The sequence below is a fragment of the Pleurodeles waltl genome, chromosome 4_1 (genome assembly GCF_031143425.1).
Source record: "Pleurodeles waltl isolate 20211129_DDA chromosome 4_1, aPleWal1.hap1.20221129, whole genome shotgun sequence".
Taxonomy (NCBI): Eukaryota; Metazoa; Chordata; class Amphibia; order Caudata; family Salamandridae; genus Pleurodeles; species Pleurodeles waltl.
Window position 1 is genome coordinate 227,757,660 of NC_090442.1, and position 16,955 is coordinate 227,774,614.

The following is a 16,955-nucleotide window of genomic DNA, read 5'->3' on the forward strand; positions in this document are numbered from 1 at the left end:
CGTTTGGCCGGCTCCAGACAACCAACCGAACACATATGCGCTCTGAGGGGGGAGTGCTGTACACTCCCCCCTCACTGCTCGTCACCCCTGTGGCCCGCCCCTTTACAAGAAAACATTAATAAACTTAGGGGGTCATTCCGACCCCGGCGGGTGGCGGGTGCCGCCCGCCGTGCGGAGACCGCCAGAAGACCGCACCGCGGTCAAATGACCGCGGCGGTCATTCTGACTTTCCCGCTGGGCGGGCGGGCGGGCGCCAAAAGGCCGCCCGCCCGCCCAGCGGGAAAGCCCCAGCAACGATGAAGCCGGCTCCGAATGGAGCCAGCGGAGTTGCTGGTGTGCGACGGGTGCAGTGGCACCCGTCGCGATTTTTAGTGTCTGCTTTGCAGACACTGAAAATCTGAATGGGGCCCTGTTAGGGGGCCCCTGCAGTGCCATGCCAGTGGCATGGGCACTGCAGGGGCCCCCAGGGGCCCCACGACACCCGTTCCCGCCAGCCTGTTCCTGGCGGTGTAAACCGCCAGGAACAGGCTGGCGGGAAGGGGGTCGGAATCCCCATGGCGGCGCTGCTTGCAGCGCCACTGTGGAGGATTCCCTGGGGCAGGGGAAAACCGGCGGGAAACCGCTGGTTCCCCTTTTCTGACCGCGGCTTTACCGCCGCGGTCAGAATTGCCCCAGAAGCCAGCCTGTTGGCGGTGCTTCCTCCGTCCCCGGCCCTGGCGGTCCATGAACGCCAGAGTCGAAATGAGGCCCTTAGTTTGTTATCGTTTTCTTATAAAGGGTTTGCAGCTGCTGGCAGGGGGAAACACTCCTCTGCCCAAACGGAGGAGCCGCCCCTGTCTAAAACTACACAAGGCTGGAGTGGCAAGCCTGGAGACATGTTTTCCAGTGCTACATTAGTGGATGGCACAATGAGTTCTGCAGCCCACTAGTAGCATTTAAGTTACTGGCTCTGGGTACTTGAGGCACCATTTACTACTTACTGACTTAAAAGTAAATTAAATGTGCCAACTAGGGTGTGCCAATTCTAACATGTTTAGAGAGGAGAGCACAAACACTTTACCACTGGTTAGCAGGAGTAAAGTGTGCAGAGTCCTATGGCCAGCAAAAAACAGATTCAACTAAAGAAGGAAAAGAAATCTGAGGGAACGCCACACAAAAAAGATGGCCATTTCCAATAAAGGTTTACTAACAAAGGTTTATTTCGTCCAGGAGCATCAGAACTAGCTTTGCCATTGAATAAAGATCTATGCATTGGTGTTCAATAATATAATGGGCATTTCAGAGCTACTTTGAGTATTGTCTGATCTGGCACGGGGATAACTGTGTCTGTAGCCTCTCATTGACACTGCCATTATACCATCACTTAAGTACCTGGGTTAGGATGGGACCCATACTTCCACTTCTTATAAAAAAGAGGAGAATAACCACCAGGACCCAGGGCCGGCTTGTAACCTTTGAAAGTGTTGGGGTGAGTGAAGTGCCCCACCACTTCCCCCCCAAAAAAACCCCAAAAAGCACCCTTTCCCTCCAAAAGCCCAAAGTAAAATGACCCCTCCCTCCAAAAGCCCAAATAAAAGCAGAATACGAACTACAAAATAAACATAACCACTACACTTACATGCATTACACTTATATGCATCACACACAGATGCATTACACATTTAAAATAAAATAACAGCACTTACTCACAGGCTGTATGTACTCCTCAGTGCTCTTCTCCTTCTTCCATGCCCTAAGAGCTGCCCTAACTAATCCATATACTGCTCTCATGCTGCTACCCACCCAGGTCAACACCATCAGGACCTCCTGCTTCCACTCCCTGAAGATGATACAGAAAATGAAGACGTTCTTCAAATGGATCCCACCAGCACATGCAGAGCAGTCACCCAAGCCCTCATCACCATCAAACTGGACTTTGAAAACACCTCTACACCAGAATTGTGGAGAAGTGTGGCTCAATGGTTAGAGCGGCAGACCCTGATGTAGAAATCTGGCCTGGGACCAGGGTTCAATTCCCGCCTCGGCGGGTCTTGAGCTCAATTTCCTCGGACCTGATAATTCTCGCATCGGTGCCTAATCTAATTCATGGGTCCCACTCTGTAACTCTGGGCAATAGCTTGCTTAATCTCCACAATGGCCCCAACAGTGCTGGGATGCCTGGCTTCACCTTGGAGCTTGCCCAGGAGCTTGCCCAGGAGTGGGCACCTCACAGAGAAAATTTAGGAGGGGTTCCACAGCGGTATGTGTACAGTGCCTTGAGACCCTAACGGGTTAATAGTACGCTATACAAGTACGAAGTTTAGTTTAGAATTAGCACACAACTAACCAGACGCTTCCAAACTCCGCAGCCTTCCACAACACACACACATCACCCCACACATCAGGAAGCTCCATTGGCTGACTATAAACAAACAAGCTCTTTTCAAACTACTCACACACACCATCAGTGCCTTTCCCAACACGCATCCAGTCTACCTCCATAACCGCACCATTTTCTCCAAACCCACGAGACACCCCCACTCAGCCGGACTGCTACTTGCACACACCCCATGCATATGCAGAACTAGCGCTGGCCTTCTCTTACATTGCATTCCACCGCTGGAGAAAGTATTTTCTCTAAATATCAATCCGTGGTGTTTTTGGTATTGTGCACCTTAGGTATTGTGCACCTTAGATGAGTGCCCATGTATATTCTAACTCAGATAATGTATTCTACCTGCAACGGTGTGGCTATAAATACATATTCTGCCTACAGTTACCGTAAAACGTCATGTATCATGTGAACCTTCCACTGTCAGGTAATCATTTTTTACCCACTATAGCTTGAAGTTTGGAAGCAACACCACTGCATTATAAACTTGGTTTACTTGTTCTTACATTTTCATCAGGTGCCCCCTGCATTTGCTTGTCCTGAAGAGGACCTCACACTTCAGTCAGGTCCAAAATGTCAATATTTCAGCACATAAACTGATGTTGGCAATATATATATAAAATTAATACTGATATAACCCAATTTTATGTGTGCTTTGGAACACATACTTGAAAGTGTCTGTTTATATATAACTACAAATCTGATACTTCTATGTGGTTCCTCACATTGGGAATCTGTTATTTCTATTTGTTCATATTCATGTATGTATATGTCAAGTGGTTTATGTCCTGTTAATACTGTATTTCGATTTCAAATGTGGTCCATATTAAATCACTCTTAGGGCTATAGTGTACCTTTCGTGCTTGCATTAGTTGATTGACAAAAATCGTTTTGGCCTATTGTAATAACTAGATAAATTAAATTTAGGTGAACCATTGTTTTGGTTGTAGAAGGTACAGGTGCCAGACATATCTCACACACAAATGAGAATCCAGGCTGTCTGAGGCATACCTCCTATGACTTCAACTATCTACAAAGTATGGCCTGTGTTCCCCATGATTCTCTGGGTTGTCAAATACTGCTTCTTTCCCATTCTTCCTTCTCTGAACTGTATGTTATTGCTGGTGACATTTGAAAGTGGTGGGGCCTAAAAGTTTGAGATGAGTGGGTGGTGGTAAGCAAGTGCAATGAGAGAGCTCGACCATCAAAAGAGCTGCTCCGGGGGTTCCTCCCCAAAACGTTTCTAAGAGAGAGTTGGCAAATTATGCATTTTCAAGCATATTTGAGAAAGCAAGAAGATTAATAAAGCAATCGTGAAAGTGCAATCTGTTATGCGCTGGTCATCATACACCTACCATATGCTAGTGTAATCTGGGATCGGGTCTGTGAGCAGAGAACATGGGTCGCTCTGGCAGGTCACTGGCAGTTTAGTTGCATCTCACTCCTGGGTTTTAGAGTTTTAGACACAGATACAGGCCACCTATTGCAAGCAGTTACATACATTTCCATTGTAGTGGGTTTGAGAGGGGATGTGGGAGCCAGATTACCCTGCACTTCCATAGTGGGCACTGCCAGTTCACACAGGACATGGGCAGTTAATGACATTTCAGTTCCAGAGGACTTTTAAATGGTTGCGGCAGACAAAGGGACAGTGAGGGCTAAAGTCTCCTTTAAATCAACTTACACCATGAAGCAGGGCTACAGAAACTGCAAAGTTGCAAAAAGAAATAAAAGTAGCCCAAATCAACTTGCACAAATTTTGATGCTGGTGCAAACAGAATATAAACAAAATGTTCTCCGGTTTACAACACAGAAAAAAAGGTGTTCAAGCAAAAACAGATTCTGAAACACTATTACTACATCCGTCTCTAGTAATAAGTTGAATGAGTAACAGTGATGTTAGCAAAGATACCTTAACCCACAATAACTTTTTTTAATTAAAAATATTTTGCACAATGTTCAACTGCTCATTGAAGAAAAATTAAAAAAGTGTCCCAAACACAGTCCAATTCTTTCCCCTTTTAGAAGTGGAAAATATATTTCCTCTTTTCCTTATTATATAAGCACAACAAACCTAGAGTTAAATCAGTTTGTGTAATGCTTGCCCGGGTGCGAGTATAGTTTGTAATATTCTGTGTGACCAAGAATCCAAATATCAAACACACTACACAGACACAAAAATAGCAAAAGCTGTGAATATGAAATTGACTGTTTTTTTAATGTCCCAGATCAAAACTTTTCTAATACATTTTATTAAAAAAACAGGCACACACTCAGGCATCCACAAGTAGGCCACAACAAACCAGACCATGGTTTTCGACCACACTTGTGACACCAAACTCTGCCACATAGAACATATTGAGGCCAAAGACCTCTCCAACCGCACATACACCCCTTTCCCCCGAGAGTTAAAGTGCCAGGATACCCCACTGGTGGCAGCTATGTGCTACAGGAATGCTAGATAACATAATATGGCTTCATTTTAATACATTTCAATAATTAATGTTAATATTTCCTAACTCATTGTTAGTCTGTTGACTTCATAAAGATGAAAGTCGGAGTCGCTGCTTAAATGTTTCAAGGTTGTAACTTTAAAGACCCTGAAGTTATGGGGTTAAAATAGAAATCTCTCTCTTATCAAAGAAGATGGAGACATAATTAGGAATTGAATAATAATATGACATTTATGGGAATATCTTTTCAGCTTCAGAAAAATAAATTGTATATTCTTAATTTGTATTCCACTGTACTGTAAGATAATATATGTGTATGTTTATGTAGTGTCATGGTCTGATTATCTTAATTGTTTTGTCTGATGTGTTAGGTTGTCTCCGTTTATTAATTCATGTATAGGTGTAAATATTTATGATTTTTTTTTTTGTCTTTCCATGTTTATTTTTGTATAATTGTATATTTGAATATTGATTTATGCCGTTGTTTGACATACATTTGTAATAAATATATATTTTTTTTTTAAATCGTTACAGCTTTGTTCTATACTAGATATAAGTGAATATTGATTGTAGCTCATTGCCTTTTCTTGTATTCAAGTATTATTCCCTGGATGGGCTACTTATCAAACCAGGGACCCTCGATAGTCTTTTTTCCTTGTAACTTTAAAGAGACAAGCTAACTGCTAGAGTATTTTACCCAGTGGGATAAAAAAATGCAAAATGCAGTCCAAGCACACTGGAAAGCATCATAATTAATAGCAGAAATTGGTTTTTAATGTGCTTGTATAACCTGCTCTTACTGCTGTAGGACACAGCTCAGAACCACTTGAAATAACCTGACGATGTACATTATTGAATATGGAAAATTGTGCACCGTGCTGTATTCATTTTATTTGTTTCGGGAAGATAAAAGGCTGGGACAGCTCTACCAGATTAAACGCTTATACAGCTCACTGCAGCATGAGATCTGGCAGAGTAAACTGGCGCTTGGACTCACAGGAGAACTGCCACATGAACAGAGTTATAGCCTACGTAACACACGTGCCCCTTTCAAATGCATACTTCACGAATGAAGGGCATTCGAGTGCTCTGCACAACCTTTTTGGATGCACTGTGTTCATATTAAAGGCCACTTTCTCTGTCTGGATGACTAGGTGGGAGAGAAATCGTCCGTCCTCTTTTGAAGATCCGAGATCAGTGTTACAAGACCCATGCCTTCTTCCTTATTTGGTTGTGAATATGTTAAACACATTCTTTTCCAGGAACCCCAAGTAGTTATTGACGAGGCTTTTGTCAAATGGCCCTACTTATCTGTGGCTGACTAAAAGTTAACACACTCACTGTCCGGTCCCTGAGCAACGTCCGACTCTGAACACACGTGACTTTGCCCCCAAGCATGCTGCAAGCATGAAAGTTGTAACCTCCCTCCAGTCTCTGTCCCACCTCGCGAGTCCTGAGGCAATCCAGACACGGCTCTCGGAGCGCGAGGATTGGCTGGGTCAGGAGCTGCCAGCGCTCCTTAGGAGCCTTGAGGGCTGTGGTAGCCATCCCCCAGGCTCCTACATTGCGAAGGTAGGTTAGGGTTTAGGTGCGCATGTCGGGGTGGACAGAGCAAGGCACCCGTCCAACCTGACATGCGCACTTCACTCAAAGGAGGCCCAGCAGCTAATCAAGCAGGCTCGGGGGCTCCACCCCACCTTTCCCCACCCCTGCAGTCACTCTCAAATTTGCCTGGGCCATGCCGCACACTTTGGCTAAAAAAAAATAATAAATAATCCAAAGAATGTAACAAAGTAAACATGATTTATGGGGCTCAGGGGCAACAAAAAACAGGGGGTCAATGCCCCCAAGCCCCTATAAAGAAACCACCGCTGTTATTTTATATTCTTTACTGTACATTTGAGTTCCATGTGAATGGAAGGTGGCCTTTTACATTAGTAATGAACATGATGCTGATTATATGCGTTTGCTCTGTAGCATGGTACATCAGTCAATTGAACTTTTGAAGTGAGATTGCTACACGTTGGAATATGCCTGGGCCAAGTATGCGAGAAGCATGCCTCGTATGTAAACAGAGTGACTGCTTAGTCACCCTGTTTTTTAGTTGGACCTCCTTCCTATTTAACAAATACAAGAAATGTGTGCTTTTTTCTGTTTGTGTTAATATTTGCACTAAAGATTGTATATGGGCCCCTTAGCTAAGGGTATTTTCAAAACTACACTCAAATACATTGTAGCTTCATCTATGTTTGTCACGTATGGATCTGAATGAAAAGAATACTGAAGGAATACTGAAGCAGATGCAAGCTGTCTAAAAGTGCAACGTTTGAGTTCTTTCCAGTTCTCTGACCTTTCTCGTTTGAGTGGACGTGCCTTATGGTTTAGTATGCTGTTCTGTGTCCTCTCACTGAGAGCTACTGGCTCCAACACCATTATTCACTGTTATAATGTAACAATAGCGGGTAACAAAATTGACCATCTGTTGCTACCTCATAAAATAACTCGAGGATGCTCTGACGGGCCTCTTGGAGAGCGTCAGTACAGCCATGACTTTCTGCTCTGGTGGGCGACAGATGCCACAGTTTATGGAGGGAGGGTGTGGGGTGGCACACACAGTGTTGGGGTGAGTAGCGGGTGGACAGGTACTTCTCTTTTTACATTTGAGGTAGATAGGAAAGGCCATGTTATGTATGGCTCTCCATTACTTCTGTGCCCCTGCTTAGTAGTTGTAAGTAGGAGCGGATGATTTTGAGGGGCATGCATATCATAAATTTAGAGATGGGTCAAATGTGAATAGCAGGGCCTTTTCACTTCAGGGTTCTAAGCAACATCAATGAGAACTGAAGTTTTGCTTTTGTGTATCCAATGTCACTCAGAACCTCTTTCTGAAAAACATTCCTGTTATTCACTGCTACTCCTAAATAATTCTGTAGCTTGTGAATGAAAATGTTGGCATCGATATGTGGGGCTATTGTGTTTTTACTCTGAACCCAGAAAGGTTTGTTCAGATCTTTGTCTTGAGCGGTGCATCTGAAACGTGTGATGTTCTGTGGAATTAGCTGATAGTCTGGAATATTTGCTACCAAACTACGGGCTTGATTTAGGGTTCGGCTTGTGAAAGTGTCATGCAGGCTACTAGTCATTTTTTTCACTTCGGGCTGCCCCCCTCCCAAGTGGAGGAAATATTTTCCACATTTAGACATCTCTGCCAATGCGTCTTCTTGGTAAGTCTGCAAGAAATGTTCTGCCAAAAGAGACATTTTTGTCAGCAAATTTCAGGGTTTGATTTTTGCTAGTAATTACAACTGGTGGTACCAACACTCATTTTAAGGTGGACAGGAATTTATTATTCTTTGTAGGAAATTACCCTCATTTCCCTGCTGTTGCCCCAGTATGTTGCCCTATCTGTTCTGATGGCTTTAGAACTCTTTGCATTTCACTCCTGCTAGTGCCTGGCTCACCATTTAAACATTGTTGAATTGCCTCAGCCCCAATGTGTACATTTAACTTGTCAATAAGCCATAATGTATGGTGTACAAGGTGTATCCAAGGCCTGGAAGTTAAAGGTCATGAGTGGACTACAGCCACACCCATTGTTCCTTTCAATGCAGTGGTGAAGAATACATGGCTTCAGGTCTATCTTGTATAGCCTGACTGCTGAAGCGTGTTCTGTTAACATAACCCTTTTTGACAGGTAAAGACCTCCCTTTTAAATAATATGAAGTCACTCCTATGACAGCCTTGCTGCCCACAAGTGAGGAAGCACGGTGCTTAAAAGTGGGACCTGCAGATAATGAATATTACCATGTCCCTACAATGACATGGACCTAAAAGCAATTTCCATGTGGCAGGCCCAGCTATCTTATGTAGCTGTCTAATGTAGAAAACCAGAGTACAGATTAAAATATTCATACTGTATTTTGGGACAGGCACCAGCTAGAAAAATAACTTAACCACTGTTTTGATAGTTATGAAAACCAAATTCAATGGTGAAGTCAGAATTTTATTACTTAGTAAGAAAAGTAACTTTTAGAAAGATACCTTTTACCTGCCTGCCTGCCTGAACTGTCAGGAGGCTAATTAGCATACACTACTGCAAACTTTCAGACTGTGCTGACCTTAAATAGGTGTGACATAGGTGTGAAATGTCTCCCAGGGGCTAACAGGCTTACTTGAATGGCTAGAGATGACTCCTATGAGCTCAACAGAGCATGGCGGGTGGAGACTGTGGGGGCATCTTTATGACATCACAGTGCCAAATCCTGCTTGACAGATCATTTGAACGATGTGTGTGCACTTAGGGAACACTTGCAAGGGAGAGAACAGGCTGCCAAGACAATTCTTGTGGACCACCTGTTTAGTTGCTGAAGGATCCTACTTTTGCCCTGTCATACTTCTGACTCCTGGTTTGTTGTGGGTACAGTTCCTGCTTCAAACTGAATTTTAACATTAGAAGTGGAAGGACACTAGGATTACTAGTAGCCATTCCCCACATACCACCCAACACTGGGTGCCCACGTTTAGTGCGCCAGAAGACTTTCCCCATCTTGAAAATGCCCTAAAAATGGCTTTTGGGGCCTGCTTGTAGTAAGCCAAATATGAACAACCACAGAAGTCTCTAGGGCCTGGAGTCTTTTACCCCAGAGTTTTAGGAGGTGCCTGGAATTAACTAGGTAGGGGCAGGCATAGATATGGCATCCCCAGGCACCCTCTTAGAAACACTTTCTGGATTTGCAGGAGATCAAAAGAGGCCCGGGCGTACTGTCTATGACCTGAGAGGAGCCTTGAAGGACTGGACCTGCTTCCTCCTGTACCCAGTGGAAAGAGGTGGACTCCAAAGGTCAGCTGGTTGAACTCCTGTGTGTTTGCAAGGAGACAACATGCTGCAAGAGGCCTTTTCCTGTAATTACCCAGCTGACCAGTGACAACTGGACTTAGACTGGACCTTGCTGTTGACAGCTGCCTGGCACCCTGGGAGTCTCTAAGTGCATCCCCCGATGTCCAAGGAGGTTTAGCCTGTGGTTGAGTAGGATTTAAAATACTAAGTCAAATGGTAAAATCTTTCACTGTGCGTAACCTGGTTGGTGGTATTTCCCCATAAAAATTAAAAATGCATATCTTTGGTTCCTCTTTTTGTTTTTTTTGCCCTTTTGGTAGCATTTTATTCAATAAATTATACTCTATTTTTTAATTTAGTTTGGAATTTCATTGCTGTTTTTGTACTACATAAATACTCTATACATTGCCCTGAGTTAGTGCTGTCTTCTCTGTGCCATACCTACCATGAGATTGAGCTCAGGTTAATTTAGTGATTCTAAGTATTTAACTTTACAGGTTTGTAATTACTCTTTGCTGTGAGCAATTGCCCACCCAAAATAATGATCCAGTTTCTTACATTCATTAAAAGACTTTGACCTACAGCATGAACGTGAAAGGCAGAAGATGGACAATGAAAGATTAAGAGAAGTATAGGGAAACAGTGACAGAGGAAAAAAGCAGGATTGACAAGGAACTAGCACAAGTGATAGAAAAACTCATGAAGAGGAGGGTGGTGGAAGAAAGAGGCATGAGGTAGAATCAACACTAAGCAGCCTAGGTACTCAGCATACATGGAGTTCAGCAGTGCCAGCGACAGGTTCCTAAGAAGCACTTTGAGATCCTGCACTTTATCATATTTGTTCCCCCGAAATTAAGTGAAGGCTAATTTACAGGCAATGGATAAAACAGAGGGTAGAATATTGGTTATGGTTGATGCCAGTAGTCTAATTTCTCCCTATTAATGGGTGGCCTGCAAAGGTAACTGTCAGTTCTAACATTCCCCACCTGTTGGAAGGTGGGTCATTAGTTGTGTGGCCCGTACTAGTAATGGATCAGCACACGACCACCACAGGGAACCAAACACCCCATTGTAGCGCTTGACTGTCATAGGGTAGCATTGCTGAGCAGTCCACGGCTTACTCATGGGAGGTGGTGTGGGCTAGTAATCCTCATTCATAAGCACGCAAGCATGGCACTCAATAAATGATTGTCCAGTCTGTGCTTTTTCTGTTGATGAAGTAAAAGTGCATTTATTACACACACACACTACTCAATACTATGCAACCATTTACAAATATACGCAAATTGATGGAATTACTCTTGGATGGCATTGTAATCTCTCATGCCCCCTAGGGGAAATATAATCCAACCACCCACATGACAAAACAATCCCTGGTATCACAATGCAAGATTTGCCTGTAATGTAGAGTGAACACACCAAAGCCTCACAAATAAGCATAATTATGGTACAGGAGAGTGAGTGTCAGTCTTATTATGCAAACCAGCAATACCAGAAAAACCAAGAGACATGTTCAAATACTTTAAACAAAAACAAATAGTTGTGGATTACTTTTAGATTACACTGGTGTAACATCATACACTTGATTGTTCTGGTCCAATACCAACCTGCACTCCTAGAGGATGTAGTCACACAAGCCAAGAGCAAAAGTTCTAACATGCTGGTGCTTTACATTTGCTTTTAACCCTTGGGGGGTTATATTTCCTTTGTCCCTTTCAACCTAGGATGGGGGACATAAACTTGGTGTTGGGGGGATGCTGCACTGTTCCTGCAGCTCCTAGACAAAGGGCACTTGGTTGGTGGTGGCCCCATCTTCCTGGGGCCACCACCAGCTGAGCACTGTCTTCTGGAGGACTTGGTTCTCGCAAGGATCTTATGAGCCATATGCATAACAAATGAGTGGCTCTCCCACTGTGCCGGGGAGAGCTGCTGCATTTCTGTAAAGATATGCCTTTCTGGCAGCCTTGCGCCACGTTTCCTGGTGTCCTGGGCAGTGCGGGGGAGCCCACCCTCGGCTGCCCTCTTAATTGGGGTGGTGTCCGGTCCCACCTGGGCACCCCCGTCAGGTAAGTATTGTCGGAGAGCGGCTCAGGGAGCCCATCCCCGGCTGCTCCCGCCGGCTCCCCGCACGGCCAGCACCTCCAGGTGCTGCCGCGGAAGCTGGCCTGTTCCGTGATGTCTGCATACCAGGAACCCTCCCCGCGCAGCCCTGACAAGGGTGCACACACGGGTGCACACATGACCACATGTAACCAGCCCGGGGCCTCCTACTCTTGCTGCGCCACAGCAGCCTTTCCTTAGCAAGGTGGCACTGATGGTCAGACGCGCAGTCCATATTACCATGAGTTTACTGTGGGGGAGTCCCTGAGTAGAAGGCTCCCTCACAGTAAAAGGTCAAATCCCAGGTGGTCAAAAAGTGAAAAAAATCAGGGCAGACCAGATGGTCAGACCCATCCTTTCACACCATCACATGGAACATCAGTAGGAATTTGTATTCATTATAGGAACTGTAATTAAATCAGTGCAGTTGCACTTTCAATGTGTTCATCACAGAGATTATTGATGAATACTTTGCTAATATCATGTTTTTATCAGCTCTTGGCATGGCAGATTTTCCACCACCTTATTTGGTGGTTTTACTACTGCTTCTGTAGAAATGGTGGCAGTTCAGCTGAGTTAGAATAAAGGAATTCCCTCCAAATGGCACAACTTTAAATTGGTAGCAATTCCATTCCCAGTAGCTTGATTCACTGATTCTTTAGTGGGATTTTCTTTACTGCCTTCCTCTAACATGGGTCCCTAAGTGACAACAAAACAATTAACTGAATTGGCCATTTTGAGATGACTAACACCGTCTCATTTACAGACTTTATTAATTGACTGTATGTACATATTTTATTTTACAATTCTCTCATTCTAATGGGGCTATGCAAGATAATTCAAACTGAATCACTGAAATGTTCAGTAGAATTGTTGCAAATTATCAAATTATGCAAAATATCCAACATACTTATTGGTGGCTGAATCCAATGAAATTCCTTCCACCCCATACATTGCAATTTGTTCCTCACATCAAATATATGATGGTTCTGTCAGGAAAAAAAGATTCTTGTGGACTTCCGGCCATTCTATCCAAGTGAGTATTATTCATAGAATGCAAATTTGTGTGCAAAGTAACCAGCAAATTACAGAATGTCAACGTCTTTGGTGATTTTCACTACATATACAGTACATGGGACAAGAACTAGTCTTATTGTTTGGATGAGATATCAATAACGCTATTAGTCCATGATTGAACAGCAACAAGAAATGAAAGAAACAGGAGGGTATGAGCCATTTTATTTTATATAGTTTACGTTCCTTGTCCTTCCCCCAGCACCTCCAGTGCTTAATTTATAAAACGAGAAGTCCCAGGAATCCAAAGTCCTGTGGCCAGCACTACAAATATTGGGGATGCTGAATACCAAGGTTGTGTAGACTTGATTTTGTCTCATGCCTCTTTTATTCCCCACCAGACACTCCCTGCACTGTTATCTCACTCTTGCTAGTTCTTTTTCATCACGGCTTTCTCTCGTTGTCACTTTTTCTGTCTTTCTCTTCAGATAAGGATGAAACAATGGTTTAACCCTGTGATGTGATTGTAGATCAAATATTACATGATGTTAATCCTGCTTCTTCTGTTATTGGGTGAATAAAAAGTTATGGACAGCTTTCTCTTGAAAAAGAACTTCAAGGGAGGGCTGATACCAGTAAGTATGGACTGTCAATACAGCCTAACTGACAAATATGTCAGAAAATGTAAAACTACCATTTGGCACTATGTTTTAGTGCAAAATGACTCCTCGTATCTGTTGCGTCCTCCCCAGCCTGGAAGCATGCACAAGAAGACACCACATATGCAGCTCATAATAAACATCTTTACTTATCAACATACAACATGTAACAAAGCTCTCAATGTTCAAATAACCGTTAACCCCACATCTTGACACCTCCCAGATCGATTACATAATTTGCTTCATAAGTTCACCCCTAGTCCCGGGGACCTAACATCTACAATTCAAAGACACTACATCTCCCCCTTTGTTAAATAAAAAGACACAAACAAAAGAAAAGAACAAATAGCAACATCATATTTCTTCAATCAGCCATCCAGGTGTTTGCACAGTTCAGCCAGACACGTGGTATGAGGTAGTTGTACCTGGAGTGGCTCTCCAGGGATACAGGGTCTAATGTTTGATCAAAGTCTTCAGGTAGGGACATTTCTTCTGAATCTGTAGGGAATGATGATTGACAAGACATATGCCTGAAGTGAGATGAGTCCCTTGTGATGGATTTGCCTGGAAGATGCACCATTAATATATGTCCCTTTCATGTTACAACTTTAAAGGTTGAACATCAAATCGAAGATCTGTCTTTTGCTTTTGTTTGACGAGGACCAAGCCATCCTTATCGAACACATTCTCTTGAGTTTGACGATGTCGATCAACATATATCTTCATCTGATGCTTCAGAGCAGCATCAGTAGCACAAATCACATCATCATGTAAGCTTTGCTCACAGGCTCACTGTGGTAGTTTGATTCTCATGGCTCTCTCGAACATCAGAGTGGCAGGACTCTCACCTGTATAGGAATGAGGGGTTGGCTGATAAGCACGGAGGGCTTGGCACAATGTCTGACTCAGATCAAATCCCTCTATTGATGCACGTTGAATCACCTTTCTTAGGGTCCCTATAAATCACTCCACAACACCGTTGGCTTGAGGCCACAAAGGTATACTTTTCTTATGTTTTATGTTAAGACCGGCTAGAAGCTCCTTGAACTCCTTGCTGTTGAATGGTGGACCATTGTCAGGCTTGAGAATGTCAGTATGTCCCACACTGCAAATATGTTATCTAGCTGCTCAATGACTTTGTTGTGGGTTGTGGATGACATGTCTTCTACCAGAAGAAACAGGGAATGCTCATCAATGATCACCATAAGGTGATGTCCATTGGCCAGAGGCCCAAAGAAATCAATAGCAATTCTTTCCCACTCATGCTCAGGGAGATCAAACAGTGTCATGGAATTCTGGGTCATCTTGGGGAACAGGCAGTAGTATAAATGACACTTGAGTTCTCGCTCCACTTTCTCGTCCAATCGAGGGAAACACCTGTGATCCCTCAATGCCCTCTTGGTGGCCACAATGTCCTTCATGGGCGAGTTAAATAACTTGCGGTCTTAAACTCGCAGGTGTGACAATCCAGGTTAACAGTTCATCTTGGACATTGCACTGTTTTTTAAATTCAGCATCGTCACTTAAAGGTCGAACACTCCTTTTCCAGGACTGGCCTACGATATTGTCTTTAAGGGTAAACATGTCATTATTAGCATTGGTAGCAGAAATGACCTGCTCAATGGACAGAGCTGCAGATGTGCTGGACTTTACGATGAAGTTAATGTATTTCTCAGTAGTCTTCAATGTTGAACTGTGCTGCTGTCGGGGTACTTGTGAGAAATAATCAGCAGGATTTAGATTTTTGCCTGGCTTGTGCATAATGGTATAGTCATACTCTTGTGGACGCAACCCCCACCTCTTGATGCAAGAGGGCATCTTGGCTTATGGATTGCCAAAATTGGTGAGTAACGCCTGGGGAACAGTAACAATCATGAAATGTTTTCCATACAGAAGTACATGAAAATGTTCACAGGCCCACACCACCGCCAGGCTCTCCTTTTCTGACTGGGAATAGTCACGTTGTGTGTCAGACAGATTTCGACTGGTGTATGCCACAATGCGTCTCCAAACATCCTGCTCCCAACCCCACCGGGCTCGCAGCAACAATGATCTCAGTGTGTAGTTTAGGATCAAAGTAAGCCATCTCAGTCATATTTTCAATGGCATGTTTTATATTCTTGAAACTATGGTCACCTTCAGCAGACCTTTGCAACTGGTCATTTTGTTTTATCAGGTCTCGCAAGTGGGCACTGACTGTGGCAAAGTCACAAATGTGCCTTGAACAATAGCTGGCCATGCCCAAGAAAGACCGTACTATTGTGACATCTTGTGGAGGACTAGTGGCTGATATTGCTCATAGTTTGTCAGGATTAGGAGTCATGCCTCCATCAGAAAATACATGTCCACCGAACTTGAGTTTTGTTTTGTGGAATTCGCACTTTTCAGCATTAAAGGTGAGGCCTGCATCTGTAATTGACACACTTGTTTGAAGGCTTCATCATGCTCCTTTTGTGTTGCAGAAAAAGACCAGTATATCATCACTGTAATTGAAGGCATGTGTCACAAGCTGAATAATCCTACGTATAATATCTTGGAATATTTCTGCAGCAGAGGACACTATAAAGCTTAATCTTTGTATCTAAATAAACCAACATGAGTTGAAAATGCGGTAATGTACCTGCAGTTCACTTTCAGTTCAAGCTGATGGTAGCTCTTGTTCAGGTCAAGATGAGGAAAACGTTGACTCCATTCAACTGAATGATCATATCCGCGATGCGTGGACCAGGATGTCTCTCTCTCTTGATTGGTTTGTTGGCTTGGCACATATCCATGCAGATGCGCATTGCACCTCCACTGTCCTTTTTTGGCACTACATCAATGGGCGACACCCATGGTGTAGGCCCTGTAGAGCGCTCAATAATGTCATATTTCAGCAAAGCTTCTAGCTCCTTCTCAACCGCTTATTGTAGGTGAAATGCTATCCTGCACTGTCACTGTATAACAGGCCTGATTTCTTCATTAATATGGAGTTGCATCTTCAATGTTTTGAGCCTTCCTAGACCATGAAACAGTGACTGGAACTGACTCACAATCTCATGTTGTATATTTAAGTTGTATTTGATGGATATCAGCCTCATGTCAACAGCGGTTGTAAAGCTAAGTATGCATGTACTAGATGGAGTACCTTGAAGGACGTGAATTGGGACCTGCACAGACTTCTTCTTATGCCACAGGGTCGCTATGAATGATCCTTGACTCGCCAACAGTTTGGAAGCAGCCCATATGTATACCTTCATACTTGACAGTTTGAGTCGTGGTACAGGCAGTAGACACTGAAATTGTTCAACTGGCAAGATGTTGATTGATGCACCACTATCGGTTACAAACGTTACTGAGCAACTGTTGCCTTTCAGTTTGATTTTCGGGCAATAGCCATATGAGTTCTTTTGCTTTCTCAGCTCAATTGTTTTTGCCTTCTTTCGAGTACCACGCAAGTGACAAGGCCCACTTGTCCATGTCGTTTTTTTTTTTTTTTACCTATGACCATTGCACATTCACTCTCTTCACTGTTGCTCAAT

At 43.6% G+C, this 16,955-nt stretch overlaps 1 protein-coding gene across 1 annotated transcript in view; it reads left to right on the plus strand.

Moving 5' to 3' along the window:
- Window positions 1-16,955, plus strand: part of FAR2 (fatty acyl-CoA reductase 2) — a 357,779-nt gene that overhangs the window by 75,266 nt on the left and 265,558 nt on the right. The window lies entirely within an intron of this gene.